General features: G+C 45.9%; 1 protein-coding gene across 1 annotated transcript in view; it reads left to right on the forward strand.

Annotated features, from left to right (window-relative positions):
- Positions 1 to 620: 620 nt before the first annotated feature.
- MAPK4 (mitogen-activated protein kinase 4) overlaps positions 621 to 23,181 on the forward strand; it is an 84,562-nt gene continuing 62,001 nt past the window's right edge. The window contains exon 1 of the mRNA XM_053408899.1: positions 621 to 893. The gene's annotated coding sequence lies outside the window, so the exon portion shown is untranslated. The remainder of the gene's footprint in view (positions 894 to 23,181) is intronic.

Genomic DNA, 23,181 nt, shown 5'->3' on the forward strand with positions numbered 1-23,181 from the left:
TTTAGATGTAGATCTTCACTCACCCCTTATTCCACAGCAGGGAAGGCTGTGCCATTTTGTGGTCTGCCTCAGATGCCAAAATGTATTGGGAACAGGATTCTGGACTAGTTGGGCCACTTGTCCAGCAGGGCTCTCCTTCTGTTCCAACCTGTTCAGCTTTCAGCCTTAAGCTTCTCTTACCTTTGCTCTTCTCTCCGCCCCCCCCATCACACACACACACACACACACACACACACACACACACAGAAGAAAGTAGATACCATCTCCAAATTTTGCTGCTGATGTGCCCAAATTTCCATCTGAGCAGGGAACTACACAGCTGGCAGACTTCTCATTTCTTCCGCCTCCCTTTGCACATAAGAGCCTCTCACTGTTCTTGCACCCTTGAACCAGCTGCTGTCTCCCCTCCCTCCTCCCTCCCGCTTCCCTGCCTCCAACCGGGGACGGGGTGGGGGCGCAGCTGCGGTTGCAACCAGCCTGAGCTAACAGCAGGTGGCTGCCCGGTGACTGACAGCCCTTCCATGACGTCATGCAGGTGGGCAGGGCGCCGGGAGGCGTTCTTTTTGCATGACTATAGAGGCAGTGGCTGGTAAGTGACAGAGGGGAGCTTATCAGTACACAGAGAGAGTGAGTGGAAGGAGGGAGGAAGGGAAGGAGAGGCAGAAAAGAAAGCCGAGCTCTCTCTCTCTCTCTCTCTCTCTCTCTCTCTCTCTCTCTCTCTCTCTGTGTGTGTGTGTGTGTGTGTGCGCGCGCGCTTCTGTCTCTTTATGGCCGGTGCTTTTAAATACGAAATGCACCTTAGGTGAGGCTTCCCTGCCAGAAGGGAGATAAGAGATCAGGACCATCCTTCCTGCCTGGGCTCATTCAACTGGCTGGGCTTTTTCCCCCCATAGGTGAGTAGCTCCATTCTTCCTTCCACAGGGATGCTGGTTCTCAATTAGTTCCGAGGAGCCTGTGTATATGTGCGCGCGCGGCTGCTTGATCTGCGCTCAGGAAGAAAAGGATCGTAATAATAATCAATGAAATGAAATCCATAGCCAAGAAGATCCTGGAGGGGCATATAGTGGAAAAGGAGGGGGCGAAGGAAGGGAAGAGATTTGGAGGGGCTTTGCTCGCCTCTGCGCCTCTTTTTTATCGGTCCTATAAAGAATGCTCTCCTTCTCATTGTCCTAGAGAGAGGGGGGGGGGAGCTGGCCCTCCGCCTTTTAGTCCTAGCCGGATTGTTGCAGGGGGGTGGATGGGAGCTGGTGGAGGCATCGGCGGCTGCCTTGGCTGCCTGGGGTTCTTTCAGGACAGGGTGATGGGAGGGAGCGAGCGAGGGGAGGCGAGCAGCAAAGAATGAATGACGAGACGAGTTTGGCTGGGGAGGCATCTTTTTCTCGCTCTCGCTCCCTCTTTCTCTCCACTGCCAGCATCCGAGCTAGGCAGCCCCGATCCTTTTTGCGCGTTTTGGTCGGGAGGAAGCCCCTCTCAATTCAGAGGGTCTTGATTTTAATGGAAAGCCCCTCCTAATTCAATGGGACTTCACTCCCCAACTCAAAAGCGCGCAGAATTGCAGCTTTGGGGATTGCTTAACCGTGGACCTGGGAGAGAATGTATTGTTGCGTTTGTGAAAGGCAATGTCTCTCTCTCTCTCTCTCTCTCTCTCTCTCTCTCTCTCTCTCTCTTTCTTTCTTTCCCCTCCAAGCTTCCCTTCTTGTTCTGTATTGCACTGAACCAGGAGATTTGCACTATTGTCCTCCTTGCGCCAAGTGGGTAGGCGCCGGAAGAGGGTTTTCCCCGGGGCCACCTTTCCACTTCGGATTCTGATGCCCGCTTAGCGCTGGGTGAGCAGGTGGGAAAAGAGGCGAGGCGGTGCACCCAAGCGAAAGGGCTGTAGCTCAGTGGTAAAACATCTGATCTGCGTGCAGAAAGTCCCAGGTTCAGGTCCTTGGTTTCTCCAGGTACGTAGATAGACGCATGTCACAGTTCCTGGATAGCCGCTGCCAGCCATCAATAAATATTGATTGGCTTTTAAAAATCACATCACAAAGTCCAGTCTGAATAAGATTAAAATATTATTTGTGCCTTTCACAACTGAAGTGAGAAAGACTGTAGCTCAGTAGCTCCAAGCAGAGCTGGGAATGTCCGCTGTCTGGAACTCCGGAGAACAGCTGCCAGTCAGTGTAGACAATATTGAACGAGATGGATCAATGGTCTGTTTCAATGTTTAATACCAGGAGCCCTAAGGAATATGACCAGGATCCTTTTCACATGGTCTTGCATCCTCCTTTCCTAATTCTTTAGCCTTTACTATGCCATGAAAGCTGGTGATGGATGTTGGCATCTGTCTGTCTCGAGAGCAATGGAGTGCGCCTCGAGGGGTGAAGTCAAACCACTGAGTTAGCAGCGCCAAGGTGACCTCCCTGGGGTGCAAGCCTGGGCAGGGTGTGTGGAGGTCCTGGGCTGCCCAGACGACAAGACCCCACCCCCTGGCCTCGCTGATGTGGTCCAAAGGAAAGCAGAGCGATATGTTTGGCACCAGCTTGGCTTGCAGGAGTTGCGTACAAGGTGCCATCCAACTGCTTTAGGGACTCCACTTTGGATTTGTTGTAGGGTTTACTCCTTTGCTATTTCTTCTCCTGAAGATGTCTGGCAAGGCAGCACAGGTTTAGGACCAGAGTTTTCCTTCTAAATGGACTGCCTTCTCAGGTGGGTGAGCCCCATCTGCCCCTCTACAGCACATGCAGAAACCACCCTCCTCTTGACTGTTGGGTCTCCACTATGGGTCTCCACTTCCAAGGCAAGAAGGTGACTAGCTGTATGTTTTCTTGGACACAACAATAATGCATTGCAGGGACTGGGATACACGATAACGACCTGATTCGAGAAAATGCCTTGGGAATGCCTTGGGAGAAAATGCCTGCTAATGCCTTGGGAGTTAACAGTGCAGCCCTAGGTAAAGGTAAAGGGACCCCTGACCGTTAGGTCCAGTCGTGGCTGACTCTGGGGTTGCGGCGCTCATCTCGCTTTACTGGCCGAGGGAGCCGGCGTACAGCTTCCAGGTCATGTGGCCAGCATGACTAAGCCGCTTCTGGCAAACCAGAGCAGCGCACGGAAACGCCATTTACTTTCCCGCCGGAGTGGTACCTATTTATCTACTTGCACTTTGCCGTGCTTTCGAACTGCTAGGTTGGCAGGAGCAGGGACCGAGCAACGGGAGCTCACCCTGTCACAGGGATTCGAACCGCTGACCTTCTGATCGGCAAGTCCTAGGCTCTGTGGTTTAACCCACAGCGCCACCCTAAACCATGTCTATTCAGAAGTTAATTCCCAACAAGTTCAGTGGGGAAGTGGGTGTAGGGTTGCAACCTTAGAACAATGTAGGGGTGAACTGGGACTTTGCTGGTTCAACACTAAGCTCTGTGTCGAGCATTTTTCTGGGGGAATGAGATGTCGGCCCCAGCAATTCATCTGCACTATGGAGGCAGTTCTGGGTTGCTTGACAGCAGTGGGACTCTCCCCAGTCTGCAAACTTCACCAGTCCTTTTTGAGTTGTTTTTACCTGGCTGGAATGTGTCCTTGAACTCGGGCAACGCTTTTTGTTCGCCTGGATGGAGGATAGAGAGGTCTGTTTAGGAACCAGATAACATTTACATTTACTGCTGCACTCACTTTTGCCTCTGCCCCTGCTCCCCATCGGAAGGTTGCCAAGAAGGGAGTGGGTCCCTCGGTGTGAAAAAGATCCCCCACTTGAGCCGTAAATTCAGGGGCAGTCTACCTCTGAGAGCAAGTTGCTAGGGAACAAGATCAGGAGCCGTCCCCCATGCCCTTATCTCAGTTTGCTTCTTGCAGATCAGTTCTCACACCCCAGTGCCTAAGCAAATGTGTTCAGCGAGGTTACCCATTAAAAAAGTTAAATAAATGCACACCTGTATTTCACGTGGGACCTGACAAGTATTGTACAGACATTAAACAGGAATCAAATTGCTTATGAAGTTGGCTGCAGATGCACCAGACAGCAGTTTTAAAGAAGTCAAGTCACTGCTGCTTACCGGGAGGGAGAGTGGAAGAGGCGAGGTTGCAAGGAGGTCAGCGCTGTGCAAACTCACTGGCAGAACCCCTGGCAATTCCACAGCACCAACCAGCCCTTTGCCTTGTCCATCCCACTCTCTGCCTGGTAAGCAGGAGCATCCTGCCTGCCTTGAGGTCAGGTGAGTGTCATTGCCCAACTGCACCACCTGCCACTGTGTTTGGCTAGAGGTAGCCAACATGGGCGCTCTGTTGATCTGCAGCTCCCATGTCACTCCATGTTGCCCTGGACTAGGGCCACAAGGGTACCTTAGCAAGCAGAGACAGGGTGGGCACCTGACAGAGTGGGCTCTAATCCATGAAAGCTTCTGCCACCACGAATCTTTCAGATGCCACAAAGGACTACCTTGTTCTTTCTGCAACAGGCAAATGGGCACCACAGGCTTGCAAGGAATACTGGACTAGGTTGACCTCACTGTGCTCTGGCAAGCACTTCTTATGTTCAGAGGCCAGAATGTTTATGCATTGACTCCTGAGTATGGGACCTTTGCTTTTATAAATGAAATATATATATAAGCAGACCTCATGGGGATTCTGTTTCGTTTTTTAAAGCAGACAACACAAGCCATCAACTAGTTTCAACATTGCTGTTGCATTGGCGGTTCCCAGACCACTCACGCCCCTGCCTCTCTCTATGTATAATGTCTAATCCTCTCTCTCTCTCTCTCTCTCCCCCACCCCTGCCCTTGCTATAAGCCCGCTTTGCTTGCACATTGTTTTTTCTTTGCTGGCTCTCCTGCGCTTTAAAAGCCAGCGTTCCTATAAAACCAGACCTGATGCCTACAGCGTACGAATGCTTCTGTTGCAAATAACTGATTTACATTTGTATGAATGAATTCTGTTATGCTGTAAGTGTACGTAGCAGCTCGCCCATTGGCTGAATGCATCCTTTGCTGTGCTCATGCTTTCAGATCTACAGAAGAAGCCCTTTTGGTAGTCACCGCACCTAGTGAGGTGTGTGCTGGAGGGGGCTGTGGGAGTGTGTTCTCTGTGGTTGCTCCACACCTGTGGAATGACCTTTTGTCAGAGGTATATCATGCTCCAACACTGCTGCTTTCATTTCATCAGATGCAACCCTTTACCCAAGCCTTTGAGGAGTACCAGGAGATGGAGAGTCTGGGACTGCCTCATTTAGCTGCCGCCGCCTATGTTTTTTAGTGTGTTTCCACTGCAGTTTGATGAATGTGTTTAGTCCAGCTTATTATTATTATTATTATTGCCAGTGTTGGTTTTCAATGCCTATGCATTTACCTTCCTAGGACCTTTGAGCCAAAGGTGGATTATAAACACTTGTAATAAACAGATTCATAAACGACAGGTTTCCAAGGGAGCAACCTGTTTATTGAGCATTCATTCTGTTTGATTTGTGGGGAGATTTGACAATGTTGGCTGTTTAAGGAGCATTCGTTCTGATTTGTTTCCGGGGAGGTTAGTCAACATGGTTTCAAACCATTTCCCCATGGCTTTCCTTACTGTAAACTTTGGAGGAAGAGGGGTTGTCGCACAAGGCCTCCCAATGATCTTTGAGTTCGCAAACCTGAATTTGCTGCCAGGGGACTGGATCCCACCTGAACATAGTGACAGTCTGGAACTGTGTGGGTGGACTGAGAACATGACACCCACCAAACCAGCACGCTTTGTATGCACCCAGGAGCATGGGATTTGGGTGCTGTTGCGTGGCTATTGATGCACAAACTCTATTGATATTGGTGCTCATTGACAAGCTGCCGCATACAAATTTGCCACTTAAACTGATAAAGTAGCAAGGCACTTACTGTATTTTTCGCTCTATAAGACGCAGCAGACCATAAGACGCACCTAGTTTTTGGAAGAGGGAAAGAAAAAAAATATTCTGAATCCCAGAAGCCAGGACAGCCAGCTGGATAGCTGGCTTATGGGATAGCCGTGTGCAGCCTCTCCTGGGCAAGGGCAGCCTTCATCCCCTGCCCGGGAGAGGCTGTGCATGGCTAAGGCTCCCCCAAGAGCCGCGCTCCCTTAAAGAGTGCGCAGAGTGTGTGGGCAGCTTTTGGGGGCTTTTCCTCAGGGAAAAACCCCCAAGAGCCGCACACATGCTCCACACGGCTCTTTAAAGGGAGCACTGAGCAGAGCCTCCCGCCTGCATTCGCTTCATAAGACGCACACACATTTCCCCTTACTTTTTAGGAGGGGAAAAGTGCGTCTTATAGAGCGAAAAATACGGTATGTGCACCCCAAACTTAAAAGGAGTTTACTTGCAGCAGATGCATCCCATTTGTGGCACACAGATTTATGATAAATTCCTCAATAGCAACTGTGCTAGTCTGCCATGGCAAGAAGCAGAGAAGAAACTCGAGACATTGCCCCCCCCCCAAAGACTGCTATATCTGACTATAAGATCTAGTGTGGAGTAGTGGATAGCTTGTCACACCAGAATTGGGAAGACCAATTCAAATCCCCTCTTGACTATTGGGTAGCCTTGGACCAGTCTCTGCCTGACCTACTTCACAGGGTTGTTGTGAGGTTTAAATTTGGGGGTGTTGAGGAGAAACATATATTCTACCTTGAACTCTTTGGGGGGGAAACGTGAGATGCAAAGGCAATAAATAATTGCAAGACACTTGTAACCGGAGAACGGGAAGCTTAGTTCAAACCAGCCTCTGAAATTTGGGCCCAGGTGCAGATTTCTGCTGCTTACAGCTTCTTAGTCCTTGTTGACAGATCGCAATGAGAAAGTGACAGTGAAAAACATTAAGTGCTGGAGTTATGTCAGACTTCAGTTTTGCAGGCAGGTAGTTTTGTGCCTGGACTTAGTGCTCTTAATTGTGTCCCCTTTAGGCAGGTGTAGGGAACATAGGAAACTACCCTGAACACAGGCAGAATACTGGTCTGGCTAGCTTGGCATTGTCTCCACTGACTGGCAGCTGCTGTCCAGATTTTCAGGCAGGGACATTCCCAGCTTTACCTGGAGAGAGGAGGGAGATTGAACCCAGGACCATCTGCTTACAAGGCAGCTGCTCTGTCACTGAGCTGCTGTTCTTCTCCACTCCATACGTAACCCTTTGCTTGTGAAACATGCAAATAATATTTCTTTCCATGCTTTGCTACCCTATGGGAGTTTTACTTGCGTTGCATTGAAAAATATTTCAAGAATTGCTTTTAGGATAGGTTTTTTTAATTTAAAAAAAGGTCCACTTTTTGAAAAGAGGGTGACAAGAGGACAATTAATTTTGTTAACATGCCGGCATTTGAGACTAGGTTATGTCCAATTCCCACAGAAAAGGTCTTAGCACTAGTATAGCTCTTAGTACTATTGTCCCCGCAACTACAGCAAAAAAAAATTGCTCTCCTATGTTGCTGTTTGGAAGCTTTCGAAGTCTGAAAATGCCTAAAACGATCACTGTTCCATGTGTGTGAATAGCAAACAAAATAGCAGATGAAATTGAAATTAAGTGGCGTTCTAGTCTAAGCTGCCTAACTATGGTTGTTTTGTTTTGTTTTGTTTTTAAGTGTGCTAATATTAAGCTGAGTTATCTGGCTTCGGCTTTCACTTGTTTGGCCTTTTTCTGGATATGCAAAGCTAGCGACCAAATCCTCTTAAATAAATCTTCATCAGTGTCTCTTAGAAAGCGCAGCCCAGTTTGCGAGAAAGTCGATTACATCACCGCTCCTGTGAAGGAGTCCTCCTGGACGCTTACATATCAATGCTCGACCGCACGCCATGGGTTCAGAGGTCTGTACAAACATGGATCGCAACAAGGCTCCTGTGACAGCTGTCAGTGTTGCAAACCTTGTTTTACAGACATTTTGGAAGGTGAAATGTCTTGCCTGAGGCTATACTGGGGGGGGGGGGAGAGAAAGCAAAATTGATGGAAGTTAATCTCCACCAGTGATTCGCAAGCAGTAGGGCAGCCATGGTGGCATGAGGTGTTTAGAAGAGGTAGTTTTGATGTCCCAGGGAAGGGAGGGGTCATCTGATGGGGCACAGCAATGCCAAATTTAGCATGCCCACAGCTAGCTCCCACTTACCTCCTTACTTCCAGCCAGTCTGGGAGGGAGGTAGCAATAGATGTCAGCTTTCTCTCCCTCCTCCTCTCTGTCAGTCTTGTCCTTGCAGAACTCAAGAGGGAGGAGGATGGGGAGAAAGCTAGAATTAGTTTTGAGTATATTGGACTCCATGACATTCATGTAGGAAAGTCCTGCCCAATACAGATAGGTGTTAAATGTTGAGAAGGCTTGAAGGAACGTAAGAAGAAGAAAATTACAGGGACAGAACTACCTAAAATGTATAGAAACGTATTTATGTATGCTGCTACAGAGGCAAGAATGTTACTTGCCCAAAAGTGGGAAGAAGCAGAAGTCTCAGCAAAGTAAGAACAAGAAATCAAGATAATATTTTTTTTTATAAAAGAATGGAAATGGTCTGTTAAATATTTACAGATAAAACCACTGGCAGGAGTATTGTAAAAACCTGCAGTTTTATATGAGTGCTGTGGAATCTCGGTTGTTGAATGTAATCCATTCTGGAAGATCGCTCGACTTCTGAAACGTTTGACAACCGAGGCACAATTGCCGGTCAGCAAAATCCATTGGGAAAAAATGGAGAAATGCGCCTCGGAAGCGGTTCGATTTCCGAGGTGCGTTCAAAAACGGAAGCGTTCACTTCTGGGTTATCAGCGTTCAAAAGCCAAAACGTTTGACTTCCGAAGTGTTCAACAACCAAGGTTCCACTTTATATATTTGAAGAAGATGAACAAATGAGTAAATTAAGTTGAGTTGGATATGCAGAAGATATTAGAAACAAATTTAAGGAACTGCAGAAAGAGGGGGAGGGAAGTCAAGTTTTGAAATGTCAAAATGATTGTAAAAGTAGTGAAATGTATAAAATTAGTGAAATGTATAATTGCCCATCTAGTCCAGCATCCTGTTCTCACAGTGGCCAAGCAGATGTCTGTGGGAAACCTGCAAGCAAGACCTGAGCACAAAATCACTCTCCCTTCCAATGGTTTCCAGCAACAGGTATTCAGTAAGATACTGCCTGCACCCATGGAGGCAAGTCAGCAATGTCTAGGCAACACAATGACCATATACACACGTAACAGACAATCTTTATAGAATTCCTTCAAACCATAACAAGTACAAAATGAAATCTTTAGTCTCAAAGTCTCTGAAAATCTTTAAATGAAGCGAGGTACCAAACTTTGTATGATGAAAGACAAGCTATGAAGCTTTGTATATTCAGCAAATATTATGTCCAACACTGAACAGTGATTCCAGATATTGACTACTGTTTCAGAGAATTCTTCATCAGCGCGGTGGGAGGATGTGGAATTGCTTTATAAACTGAAAATATTTATTTTTTTACAGACGATGACCTGCATGACATATCACTTTACAAAACTTATAATCTATACTACAAAGAGTAATGAAAAAGAGTAAATACTCCATCTTCATTTAAAGATTTTCAGAGACTTTGAGACTAAATATTTCATTTTGTACTTGTTATGGTTTGAAGGAATTCAAAAAAAATTCTCTATTACATATGCATATGGTCATCATGTTGCCTAGACATTGCTGACGTTCTCTTTGCAACACAGGGTTTTTTTGCCTACTTACCCATGGAGGCAAGAGCATAGCCATCATGACTTATAGCAATTCATAGTCTTATGCCCCATGGAGTTGTCTAATCCCGTTTTTTTTAATAAAAAAAAAAGCCATTCAAGTTGGTGGCCATGACTGCCTCCCGTGGGAGTGAGGGCCATAGTTTAACCATGCACTGCCTGAAGTTGCTATCCACATCAATTTTGTATCAGCACAATCATTGATAATTGCAGGTGTTCATGTACTGTGCTTTTAAATTATGTTCCTGTAGTATCGAGGAGTTAATGGGAGGACACCAAAAGTGGACTTTGCAAGCCTTTCTTGTTGCTAAGAGACTTTGCCCACCATCTGTTACGTAATGGTCTTCGGACCTCGCTGCCCTGGCTATATATGTAGGATGCATGTACTGATAATATTATTACTCATACACTATTTTTATTTTTTTCTTCTTCCCCTCCCTTCTGTTGTTAAATCTGCAAAAATAAAAAATAAAATAAAAATAATAAAAAGCTTGCACTGAATCCAGTGAGTCAGCCAGGGCTACACTATACCACACTGTAGAAGATAAGGCTATTGATGATTTCTTTTTTTAAAAAAATAATATTTATTACTTTCCCAACAATTTAAACACTACAAAAGAAAAAAAGTTAAACAAAACAATACAGTACAATACAAAAACAAAAACACTACATAACACTAACACTAAGACATTAAACTAACAAAACAAAACAAAAACAATTTAAGACACATCAAACAATTTCAATATCTTATCTTTCATTCACTTGTTTCAACGACCTCCTCACACCTCCCTTTTTGTATTCCACTTCAGTTAATTATTTCAGCAATTCCTTTCCATCTTCCTCTGTTTTCTGTCCTGTAATTATCTTAACATATTCTAACCTTATTTTTCCCTTTAATACACTAATAATCTATTTGTACTTAGTTCCTTATAACATTTCTACTAAAGCCATATAACTTCATTCCAACATTTTTCTAACATTCATTAATTTTACAGTATTTCTGTAAATAGTCTTTAAACTTTTTCCAGTCTTATTCCACCGACTCTTCTCCCTGGTCTCGGATTCTGCCAGTCATTTCCGCCAGTTCCATATAGTCCATCAACTTCATCTGCCATTCTTCCCAGTTGGGTAAATCTTGTGTCTTCCAATACTTCACGATGAGTATTCTTGCTGCTGTTGTTGCATACATAAAAAAAATTCTGTCCTTCTTTGGCACCAATTGGCTGACCATGCCCAGGAGAAAGGCCTCTGGTTTCTTCAGGAAGGTATATTTAAATACCTTTTTCATTTCATTATAAATCATCTCCCAGAATGTCTTAATCCTTGGGCATGTCCACCAAAGGTGAAAGAATGTACCTTCAGTCTCATTACATTTCCAACATTTATTGTCAGATAAATTATAAATTTTTGCAAGCTTGACTGGTGTCATGTACCACCTATAAATCATTTTCATTAAATTCTCTCTTAGGGCATTACATGCCGTGAATTTCATACCTGTGGTCCATAACTGTTCCCAGTCAGCCATCATTATGTTATGTCCAACGTCTTGTGCCCATTTTATCATAGCTGATTTCACCATTTCATCCTGTGTGTTCCATTTCAACAGCAAGTTATACTTTCTTGACAAGTTCTTAATTTTTGAATCTAACAATTCTGTTTCCAATTTTGATTTTTCCACCTGGAAACCAACTTTTTTGTCCAAATTGTATGCCTCCATTATCTGTTAATAATGGAGCCAATCTCGCACTTTGTTTTTCAATTTTTCTTGTTCCAGAATTTCCCAATATTTCGGCCATTTGGCCTCCATATTGAGCTTTTTCTGTGCCTTCGCTTCCATTGGTGACAACCATCTTGGGGCTATTGATGATTTCTAGCTTTGACAGCTGGGTAGGACCTCCAGTGTCGGGGACTGGATGCCCCTCTGACTATCAGCTGCTGGGGAACACAAGTGGGGAGAGAGCTGGCTTTGTGAGAACAGGATGTTGGACCAGATGGGCCTTTGGGTCTGATGGTAGCAAGGATCTTCTTATAGGTGGCTGCCCAAGTACACTTCATACAGATGAATGACACAGTCAACGTATGAAATGAATACGGCTAATATTCAACTTGAATTGGTTCTCACCACGCTACTACCTTATCTTCCAAAACTCAATCAGTCACATATGCCCGCTGAGAGGACAGAAGAAATTCCATTCCCCAAATTTATTTTCCATGTTGATATGCGTAGCAGAAACCAAAACCACAATTCTAGCTGTTTTCATGGTGGATTTTATCTCTTTCTCTTTCCCAACAGTGAAGTGCAATAAATACAAAGCCTATCTATCTAATCTCAATCTCAATCTCAGTCTCTGTGTGTGCACATGGAGAGAGGAAGAGAGTAGGGTGGAATGCTGTTTTGGATAAGAACATAAGAAAATGCACAGTCATAGGTTTGAGCCCCACACTGGGCCAATGATTCCTGCATTGTAGCGGGTTGAACTAGATGACCCTTGTGGTCCCTTCAAACTTTACAAATTCTATGATTCTATGTGAATTGTAGGTGGGTTCCATGAGGCAAGACACAGTTATAACAGCAAGAACCTTTATGAAACAAATAGAACTGGACAACAGGGGCAAAGCAACTGCTTATATATATTTTTGAAGGCCTGGGCCACTTCCACTCCCATTGTGATTGGCTGTCTTAACTTCCAAGCTGCGAATCATGACTCAGAGTTTAAGGGCCAATGGCAGAGACCCAAATCCTGAAATGTTCTGTGATTGGATATTATGTATCAAATCAGAACACAGGGGCTCAGAATCCTTAGTCCAGACCAAGGGTCAGCAAACTTTTTCAGCAGGGGGCCGGTCCACTGTCCCTCAAACCTAGTGGGGGGCCGGACTATTTTGTTTTTTGGGGGAAGAACAAATTCCTGTGCCCCACAAATAACCCAGAGATGCATTTAAAATAAAAGCACACATTCTACTCATGTAAAAACACCAGGCAGGCCCCACAAATAACCCAGAGATGCATTTTAAATAAAAGGAAACATTCTACTCATGTAAAAAACACACTGATTCCTGGACCTCCCGTGGGCCGGATTGAGAAGGCGATTGGGACAGATCCGGCCCCTGGGCCTTAGTTTGCCTACCCACGGTCCAGACTCAAGCTCAGGCAAACACAGACCACTGAATGCATAATACTATGAGAAACTGCAAAGGTCCTCAACAGCACCCTTGTGGAGAAAAGTTGTGAGAAACCATAGAAACAGCTTGGTCCTTTGTGCTGCCCACTATACTGTACGCCACGTACCCAAAGATTTATGCTATGGAATGACTACACAGAAGAAGTAACAGTTATTACTGATAGGCGACCCCGGTGGACGAGCCCCATCTGCCTCTCACTTCCCTCTACAGCACATGCAGAAACTGCCTTCTTGACTGTTGGACCTGTTAGAATTCCTGCTCCATGATTGCAGTCATGGGATTGTTGTCTATCATATGACGGTATATGTTTTGACTCCACAGAGTGGGAAGTGACGGAAACAGGATGTTTGTGTTACTGTGTTCCGTGAAGTGGGACTATTGTCCTTTGTTCTTTTTCTCTTTGCTGTCTGATGCTAGAGAGAGAGGAAACCATGTTGCAGTGCTCCGTGTGTGTTTATATGTAAATAAAGTAGATTAGCCAAAATGCTGAGTTGCTGAGGTCTGTTACGCAACTGCACAAACTCTGCGGATCCCTAAGTGTGCCGGCGTCGGTTGGCATTGGTTGCTGTGATGTTCGGGCTGAAGAAAGCTTTTGAAGCTCCCAAACAATTGACCAGGAGGGAGAGAACATGCCAGTCGGGCATGTGTCTCTACCAGGGTCCTACTCGAGTGTAGGCTGAGCTCCTGACAGGATCCACTATTGGTCTTGTTCACGCAATCTGCCGGAGCCTGTGTTTAGGTGCAGGGGAAGTCCCTAACTTACTGAGGGTTTGAGACCCATCGGCTCCCCTCACCTGGTTTAACTGGCCATTAGAAGCCGTTCCCAAGGTGTGGCCTGTTGGGAAACCGTGTACGTGCAGCTACTCACACAGGGTCAATTAAGATTTGGCAGACAGCCAGAAGGCAATCTGAAGGAGTAAGTCTGCCTGGTGATAACAGAGACATGGAGACTGCTCCCTGATTGGTCAAGCTCTCTCAAGGGAGTGATAATTAATGGCCTACTAACTGGAATGTGTTCGTTCAAGAGTTCAGTGGTTCAGTGTGTCAGTGTAGGAGATGTGAGTCGTGTCAGAGAGAGCTAGCAAAAGATCTGTGTTCTGTTCCTGTAAATAGTCCACTGTATATAATAAACACCTAACTACAAGTTCCTGGTTCCTGCTTCGTCTATCCTGTCTGCAGCCAAGTTGCCAATTGCTTCCGTGGATTCTGCGTTTACTCTGCTAGGTCTGGCTAAGGTCCTGCAACTAGTCAGAAATTCACGAAACACCAATAGGTTTTACCAATATGGCCACTGTGACATACTGACAGCTTCTAGGAACCACAGATGAGAGCTGAGTGCAGGTTGGGGACCAAAGGTGGACAACCTATCCCAGAAGGAGCACAATGTGTCCCCTTATCAGAGGTACTACCCCTCCCCTAACACCCTATAAAAACCTGAGGCGTCTTGGCAGGAAAAAGAACACTTCTCATTCACCTCTACAAAGGGGGTATTTGGAGCAGGGGTTTCTGTTCAAGATCTTAAGAAATGTAATTGCAATTATAAATGGCGTTTTAAAAAAATTTCCCCTTTGTCTGCATGCCTGATGAACCCATGGCGAGCATTCTTTGCAAAACCAAGTATGCAAAGCAGATTGAAAACGAGGAAGGAGAAAAATGGTAGATAGTTCTGGATACTGCTCCAGTAGGGAAAGTAATTGTTAGCACATTTGAGTTAATTATTATTGGAAACCTTTCTCGCCCCCCCTGCCCCCCCCCCGCTGTCCTTTTTGCTCTGCTAAGTACGGGATTCTTGTACTCTTGGTTTTGTTTCATCTCCTTTTGCATGCCACCCACTGTGATTTTCACTACTCATTAAGTGAATTTCTCAGGCAGCTGGAACTCTAACTGGCATTTCTGAAGATTCCTTTCTCCCTATGCCCCCCAAAAAGCAACAGTTAATTCGTGTCATCAAAAAAGACAATGAATTAATGAGGGCAAAATGAGTGAATGAAGGTGAGGATCAAAGATACCGCAGAATGCAAAAGAAAAAAAAGGGGAAAGAAAAGTATCCTGATAACAGGACTACTAAGCGTGTTATGGGCCATACCCAAACTCAATTACTTGCCTATTTTGGATAGAGATAAATTAAAACAGGCTTTTAGCATATGGAAAGCTGTGCTAGTTGGTGACATATATTTTAAAATGAGTGTCGGGCTGCAAAGGAAGAGCCAAACACTATGCCTTGTTTGTTTGTTTGTTTGTTTGTTTATATTTATTTACTGTATTTATATCCCACCCTATTATCCGAGGGTGAATTATGGTGCTGGAGGAGACTCTTGAGAGTCCCATAGACTGCAAGAAGATCAAACCTATCCATTCTGAAGGAAATCAGCCCTGAGTGCTCACTGGAAGGACAGATCGTGAAGCTGAGGCTCCAAGACTTTGGCCACCTCATGAGAAGAGAAGACTCCCTGGAAAAGACCCTGATGTTGGGAAAGATGGAGGGCACAAGGAGAAGGGGACGACAGAGGATGAGATGGTTGGACAGTGTTCTCGAAGCTACCAGCATGAGTTTGACCAAACTGCGGGAGGCAGTGGAAGACCGGAGTGCCTGGTGTGCTCTGATCCATGGGGTCCCGAAGAGTCAGACACGACTAAACGACTAAACAACAACATTATCCAAGGAGCTCAAGGGGGTGTCCATGGTTCTCCCCTGCCTCATGGAATCCCCACAACAACCCTGTGAAGTAGGTCACCCAGTGAGCTTCATGGCTGAGTGGGGATTCGAACCCTGGTCTCCCAGGTCCTAGTCGGGCACTCAGACCACTGCACCACACTGGCTCCATAAGCCTTGTGCCTTTCAAGAAGAGCCTTAGGGACGCAGGAAGCTGCCTTGTAGCAGGTCAGACCACTGGTCCATCTACCTTAGTATTGTCTACACTGAATGGCAGCAGTTATCCGCTATTTTAGGCAGGAGCTCTTTCCAAGTTGGATCTCGAGATGACAGGAATTGAACCTGCAAGGCAGATGCTCTCCCATTTTGTGGTATCCTTTCCCTATTATGTCCATTGCACAGGTGGAAAACTGAGGGCGAGATGTACTTTAAAAGAAGATTAGACAAATTATTGGCTATTCATGAGCATGGTGGCTATTTCTCTCTCTGCTGTGTTGACTAGGGGAGGATGGGTTATTGGTTTGTTTTCGTTCCTGTTTTTTATTTTGGATTTTGTGGTTTTTTTTAAATCTTGCAGTGCTTTGTTGTAAACTGCCTTGAGCTCTATGGATGAAGGGTGGTATACAAATTTAATTAATAAATAATAATAGCAGTGGCTCTCCAGGGTTTCTGACAGCCCACCCTGAAGACATTGAGGTTGGACTTGGGACCTTCTGCATGCAAAGTACCTGTTCTGCCTTTGGACAATGGCCACTTCTTCCCTTTCCTAGCAAGCAAAGCCTTTACCCTTCTTCTATGTTTTTCTCTGGTTTCTGGTGCTTTTTGATGTTCCCCGGAAAAGGCTGTTGACACACTTATCTGAGAGGCTTGTGCATTTATTTTCTGTTTGCGCAGAGAGCAATTTAGGGTGACAGAACAGAGCAAGGCTCCGTGGCAGAACGGAGATGAGAAATACGTCCCATCACCCCATGCATAATGCATACACAATTACCTATCCAGAAGCCCTTCTGAAATGAGCTGTTTCAAAGCTGGGTTAGAGCTTCCCATCTTCACTGATCCACAAAAGGTGGGCAGTCCCATCATCAACATCCAACGTACTTAGAGCAAGCTCCAACTGTATGAAGACATGTCCATGCCAACTTTGCTGCCTCCACTGAGTTCTTGAGTCGCCTCCATCGAAGTGTTGTGAAAGATGAACGGTTGCTTTCGCCTACCCCAGTTAACCCAGTCAGACCATTGGTCCTCCTAGCTCAGTCCTGTCTCCACTGACGGACAGCCGCTGTCCAGGGTTTCACACAAGGGTCTTTCTCAGCCCTTCTCATACCCTCCAACATTTCTCCGATGAAAATAGGCACGTCCCATTCCATAATGATCATTTTACTATTTATACCCCAGACATCTGACTGGGTTGCCGCAGCCACTCTGGGCTGCTTCCAACATATATAACAACATAATAAAACATTAAAAATTGAGGGGGAAAAATCTTCCCTATACAGGATTGCCATTAGACTGCTCGGGGGTTGGAGAATGCCATACCCTCCAACATTTCTCCAATGAAAATAGGGACATCTTAAGCATTGGCGGAGGAAGAGGAGTGCGGTGGGGGGAGCGTACCTCCCCCGGCAGTGCGATCCTGGCAGGGTGCCATCACGGCTGCCCCCCGCCCGCACTGGGCGCCCCACCCCCGCCTGCTCTCCGCCCCCCAGTGCCGGAACATGAAGCTTAGCCACTGATCCTAAGGAAAAGTGGGACATTCCGGGATCAAATCAGAAACTGGGACGGCTTCTCTAAATCAGGGATGTCCCTAGAAAATAGGGACACTTGGAGGGTCTGCCTTCTAGGAGATGGCAGGGATTGAACCCGAATCCTCCAGCATGCAAAACAGAAGGGCTCATGCTACCTAAAAAAAACATTGTGTGTTCTTCCGTGCCGTTTGGACATACTGCATGTTTGATCTCAAACTGTTCATCCAAGTGCATTACTCATAGGTTCCCAAACCATAAAATGGTCAAAGCTATAGTATACCTGAAGGAGCGTCTCCACCCCCATCGTTCTGCCCGGACACTGAGGACCAGCGCTGAGGGCCTTCTGGTGGTTCCCTCCTTGCGAGAAGTGAAGCTACAGGGAACCAGGCAGAGGGCCTTCTTGGTAGTGGTGCCCGCCCTGTGGAACGCCCTCCCATCAGATGTCAAGGAAATAAACAACTATCTGACTTTTAGAAGACATTTGAAGGCAGCCCTGTTTAGTGAAGTTTCTAATGTTTGAAGTTTTATTCTGTTTTAGTCATCTGTTGGGAGCTGCCCAGATGGGTGGGGTATAATAATAATAATAATAATAATAATAATAATAATAATAATAGTTGTTATTATTATTATGATGGTGACAGGTTTTCCAAAATATATGCCCCTAAGTAAAATGTAAAGTTTAAACTGCAACCTTCATGAAACAGCAGGTCGCTTTTCTGTTCGCAGTGAAGAAAATGGGCTATAAGAAAAATCCCAGGCAATTATATTTCTTTAGCAGCCTAGCAAGCTGTGCACATCCTTCCCAGAGCATAAAATAAAAGAGCTCTTATGCGTCTGGCCAAGGCTGGGAGCAATAAATTGACATTGGTGCCATACGCGATGGTTGGCGTGTTAGCTTTTGTCCATTGTTATCGCTGCATTCTCCGTTCCTTATTTCCATTCATCTACGGCCAAATGCTATTTTTTTCCCCTTGTCTTATTTACATATATGGACAGTGTCCAGCAAAAAAATATATATAATAAGGATGCATCATTGCGGGAAACAAACAGGTTTGCTGTTAGATTTGCAAAGCAATGGGTTATGGAAGGCTGATCTCAAGGCTCAGGCAGATTTGCACGGGTGCTTCACATAATGTGCTCCCCAACCAAGTAGGGCTTTGAAAGTCACCACCGGCTGTTTAAATTGGGTCCCAAATCAATCAGCAGCCAATTCATCTGTTTTAGGGTGGCCAGTTGCACACGGTCAAAAAAGAGGGCAAGCAACATCAAACAATAGTACAAAGGGGGATGTATATGGTCATTTATGGGTATAAAGGTAAAGGTAAAGGGACCCCTGACCATTAGGTCTAGTCGTGACCGACTCTGGGGTTGCGGTGCTCATCTCGCTTTATTGGCCAAGGGAGCCGGAGTACAGCTTCCAGGTCATGTGGCCAGCATGACTAAGCCGCTTCTGGCGAACCAGAGCAGCGCACGGAAACACCGTTTACCTTCCTGCCAGAGCGGTACCTATTTATCTACTTGCACTTTGACGTGCTTTTGAACTGCTAGGTTGGCAGGAGCAGGGACCGAGCAATGGGAGCTCACCTCGTCGCAGGGATTGACACCACCGACCTTCTGATCGGCCTCCATGGGTTCCATAATTCAGTTTCCTTGGAATGAAGGTCAGCGGAGACTGTGAAATCCTTAGAATAGGTGGTTTTATTTACGCATATATGCAACCTGAGTACAGGATGGAGGGGCTCACAGCATTAACACCCCACAGCATCAACAGTCCCAAAGATCTTCCTTCTCCATTAGTCATAGTTTGGGGTCCAGCATGAAGCAAGCATGTCTCTCTGTCTCCAGCTTCTAGCCTGCATTCTGCTCAGCTCAACTCTGGCTGTTATTCTCCTACCCAGCAACTAGGTGAGGCGTGGTGGAAGAAAGACCCCATTATGCTTGAGGGCACCATCACATAGTTGTAGCTCTTGCAACCTAGCTCATTTTGGGGGACGACGACGACCTGATGAGGACACTTAAATGGCCAGTTAAAGTCGTTGTCTTACAAAGAAAATTGTCTGACTAGTTCAGCAAACTTCTGTTAGGCTCTAACGCTCACAAGGGGGTACAGGGCCCTTTAATGAACTTGGGGTATCACCTAAACTGACCTCCCACAAACCAACAACAATATTTACACACCAATCTTTAGCAGAATCATTTAATTAATTAACTTTGTATACCGTCCTATACCTGTAGATCTCAGGGTGGTACACAACACAAAACAACTACTGTATATCATCTATCTATCTATATCTATATCATGTATATCTATATCATCTATATCTCTATCTATCTATCTATCTATCATCTATCTATCTATCTATCTATCTATCATCTATCTATCTATCATCTATCTATCTATCTATCTATAATACGTAATAAAAACAAAAACAGAATCAACCCAATAATTGCCATTCCACAACATTTAAAAGGGCATCGGACGTCAATCAGCCAAAGGCCTGGCTGAAGAGAAACATCTACAGCTAGTGGCTAAGGGTGTATAATGAAGGCACCAGCCAAACCGCCCTGGGGAGAGCATTCTACAACTGTGGGGCCACTGCAGAAAAGGCCTGTTCTTGTGTTGCCACCTTCTGGGCCTCTCGAGGAGGAAGCACACAAATAAGGGCCTCAGAGGATATCTCAGGGTCCAGGTAGGTTCATATGGAGAGAGGTGGTCCTTGAGGTATTGCAGTCCTTGAGTAAGGTAGGGCTTTATAGGTCAAAACCAGCGCTTTGAACTGGGGCCGGAAACGAATTGGTAGCTGGTGCAGTTGGCTCAGGATCGGTGTAATATGCTCAACCCGCCTTTAACCCAGTGAGCAACCTGGCTGCTGAATTCTGCACCAGCTGAAGCTTCTGAACCATCTTCAGAGGCAGCCCTACGTATAATGTGTTGCGGTAATCTAGCCTAGAGGTTACCAGAGCATAGATGATGGAAGTTAGGCTATCCCTGTCCAGATAGGGGCGTAGCTGGACCACCAGCCAAAGCTGATGGAAGGCACTCTATGCCACTGAGGCCACCTGAGCCTTGCACAGCTGAGAAGAAGAGTTCAGATGCTTTGTTTTTTCTGTTTTATTAATAGGGAGGCTGCGATTGGGAATGCTAGGAATATACGAGTGCAGAAATAGGTAAAGGTAAAGGGACCCCCGACCATTAGGTCCAGTCGTGGCTGTCTCTTGGGTTGCGGCACTCATCTCGCTTTATTGGCCGAGGGAGCCAGCATACAGCTTCTGGGTCATGTGGCCAGCATGACTAAGCCGAACCAGAGCAGCGCACGGAAACACCGTTTACCTTCCCACCGGAGCTGTACCTATTTATCTACTTGCACTTTGACGTGCTTTTGAACTGCTAGGTTGGCAGGAGCAGGGATTGAGCAACGGGAGCTCATCCCGTCGAACCGCCGACCTTCTGATCGGCAAGTCCTAGGCACTGTGGTTTAACCCACAGCGCCACCTGCGTCCCACCAGTGCAGAAATAGGACTGAATAAACCTTTGTGAGAGGTGACACTGACCAAGCTGATTGACGCCAAGGGTCTGTCGCTGGGACCACACTTGACAGTTCTGCTGCTTGGAGGTCACTTCTTATCTGTCCAGCTCACACGTGGAAGACTATTTAGAGAGACTCTTCCTTAAGTACAGACAGCTGGCTGGAGTCCTCTTGTCTGCTTAGCTTGCCATGTAGCACCAAAAATGCAGCACAGATGGGTTACCCATTTTAGCGACTTTCCTTTTTAATTCCCCCTGCCTCCCCGCAAAGGTTAATGCTCCTAATCTCATTATTGCTGTAGGTGATTGCTCTGGGCTGCTGCTAAAGCTGGTTCCTTGGTACAACCTTTGATTTTTTTCCCCCCAGTGTGTCATGGGAACGGTGAAAAAGTCACTGGGTATATACAGTGCGTTCCGTCCTGTGCTATTTTAGGATTTTGATTTATGATGCAGAGCTCTTTTCTTCTTCTAAAAATTTAATTCCTATAAGGAGATTGTGCAGTATTATTTATTGAAATGCACACTGTATGTAGGAGTCTGCTTGGGAAGATAAGGTTTCGTCAAAAGATGCATCTCTGTGTGTTGTTCCATGTTTGTGCCTTCTTGGAAACCGTATCCCCTTTTCCCCCTAATCTCTCAAGTGTGAGAACTGTCTATAGTTATTTAGGGAGGGGGGTATATTCTGTATGTTCTCAGAGGCACCCTTGCCTCTTGTTTCACATGTCAGTGCTGCTAAACTTTAGCCCCACAAATAGGTGCTGGTTGGGGCTGATGGAAGTTGGAAGGACTCGTCTTCATTTGAGGTTTTAAAGCAGGGGTTGGGGGCCACCTGTGAGGGATTCTTTAGTTGTGATTCCTGCAATTCAGGGGGTTGGACTAGATAACAACAACAACAACAACAACAACTTTATTTATACCCCGCCCTCCCCGGCCAGAGCCGGGCTCAGGGCAGCTAACACCAGTAAAATTACAATAGAAACATAATGGGGGACGGGGGATGACCCAATTTAAAATACATGTTAAAATGCAAATTAAAAAGCAGCCTCGTTTTAAAAGTAGCCCATAAATCAAAACCGTAAGCGGAGGGAAGACATAAGGGTCAGACTGAGTCCAAACCTGAAATATACTCAGAGTTGAGTGTGGATTTCATGCTCTTTATTCAGCTCATAGTGGTGAGGAGGAATGCAAGTTCCCCCAAAGTGTCTGCTTTATATACATTATTTACACAATGGGCCCCGCGTGATTGGCTAATTCCGGGATTCTCCTGTAGGCCAATCAGGTTGCGGATTCACTTCCACCTGGAGCTGGATTGGGTGGCTCCTGCAGACCAATCAGACTACTGCATGTTGGATCCTATTGTTCTAGGACCAATCAGACTGCTGCATTTTGGATCTTATTCAACTCAGTACATAACAAAACCAAAGGCCAGGCAGAACAGATGGTCAGCCCCTTCCAACTCTTCTATGATTCTGAATGCCACAGATCCTCTCCCTTCCTTGATTTAAACCTGTTTCCCACCACCCACAAAGGGCAAAAAGCAGTCTGGGTGCTATATTGCTTGGGGAAACAACCCAGGAGGATAGGATTGAGAACCTTTCTTCACCCACTGTTTTATCTCAGTGTATTCCCAGCTGCAGTTCAGTGCTTTTAAAAGTTGGGAGGTGGAGTCTTGCATTTTGTTCCTCTGAGTGGGTAGGGTTAATGGCACATTCCGAGACACCGTCTTCCAGAAATATATCCAGATATAGACTCAACTGTTTCTGTAGAGGAACTTTGAAAGTTCCCATTGGTGAGCTGTTTTGGAGCAATGGCTCCAGTTATGTAAAAGTTTACGAGATTATGAAAGACAAAAGAGTTCCTGCTGGCTCAGGGAAAATGTATTTCTGAGACTCTATTGCAATTTAGGTTGAAAGCTCGGTCAGGTTACTGGTGCCAGTTACCTTCTTACATAAGATGGGGGGGTAGCGGGCATTTTTTCAACAGCATGGGCAATCTGAAGGTGAATTTGCTGCGTTCAGGCTAACTGTACTTTTCCTCTTCTGAGTAGGTTGGCCATTAGAGCAGACAGTCCTATCTCTGGCAGACTCCTCTGTCTGAAGGGCTGTCCAGCACAGTACATTTGTAGGGTTGCCATATGTCCTCTTTTTCCAGGACACATCCTCTTTTTCATGGGTAGTGTCATCAAGCAATCCATAAAGGTAAAGGTAAAAGTAAAGGTAAAGGGACCCCTGACCATTACGTCCAGTTGTGGCTGACTCTGGGGTTGCGGCACTCATCTCGCTTTATTGGCCGAGGGAACCGGCGTACAGCTCCCCGGTCATGTGGCCAGCATGACTAAGCCGCTTCTGGCGAACCAGAGCAGTGCACGGAAACGCCGTTTACCTTCCCGCCAGAGCGGTACCTATT

The sequence above is a fragment of the Podarcis raffonei genome, chromosome 11, assembly GCF_027172205.1.
Source record: "Podarcis raffonei isolate rPodRaf1 chromosome 11, rPodRaf1.pri, whole genome shotgun sequence".
Lineage (NCBI taxonomy): Eukaryota > Metazoa > Chordata > Lepidosauria > Squamata > Lacertidae > Podarcis > Podarcis raffonei.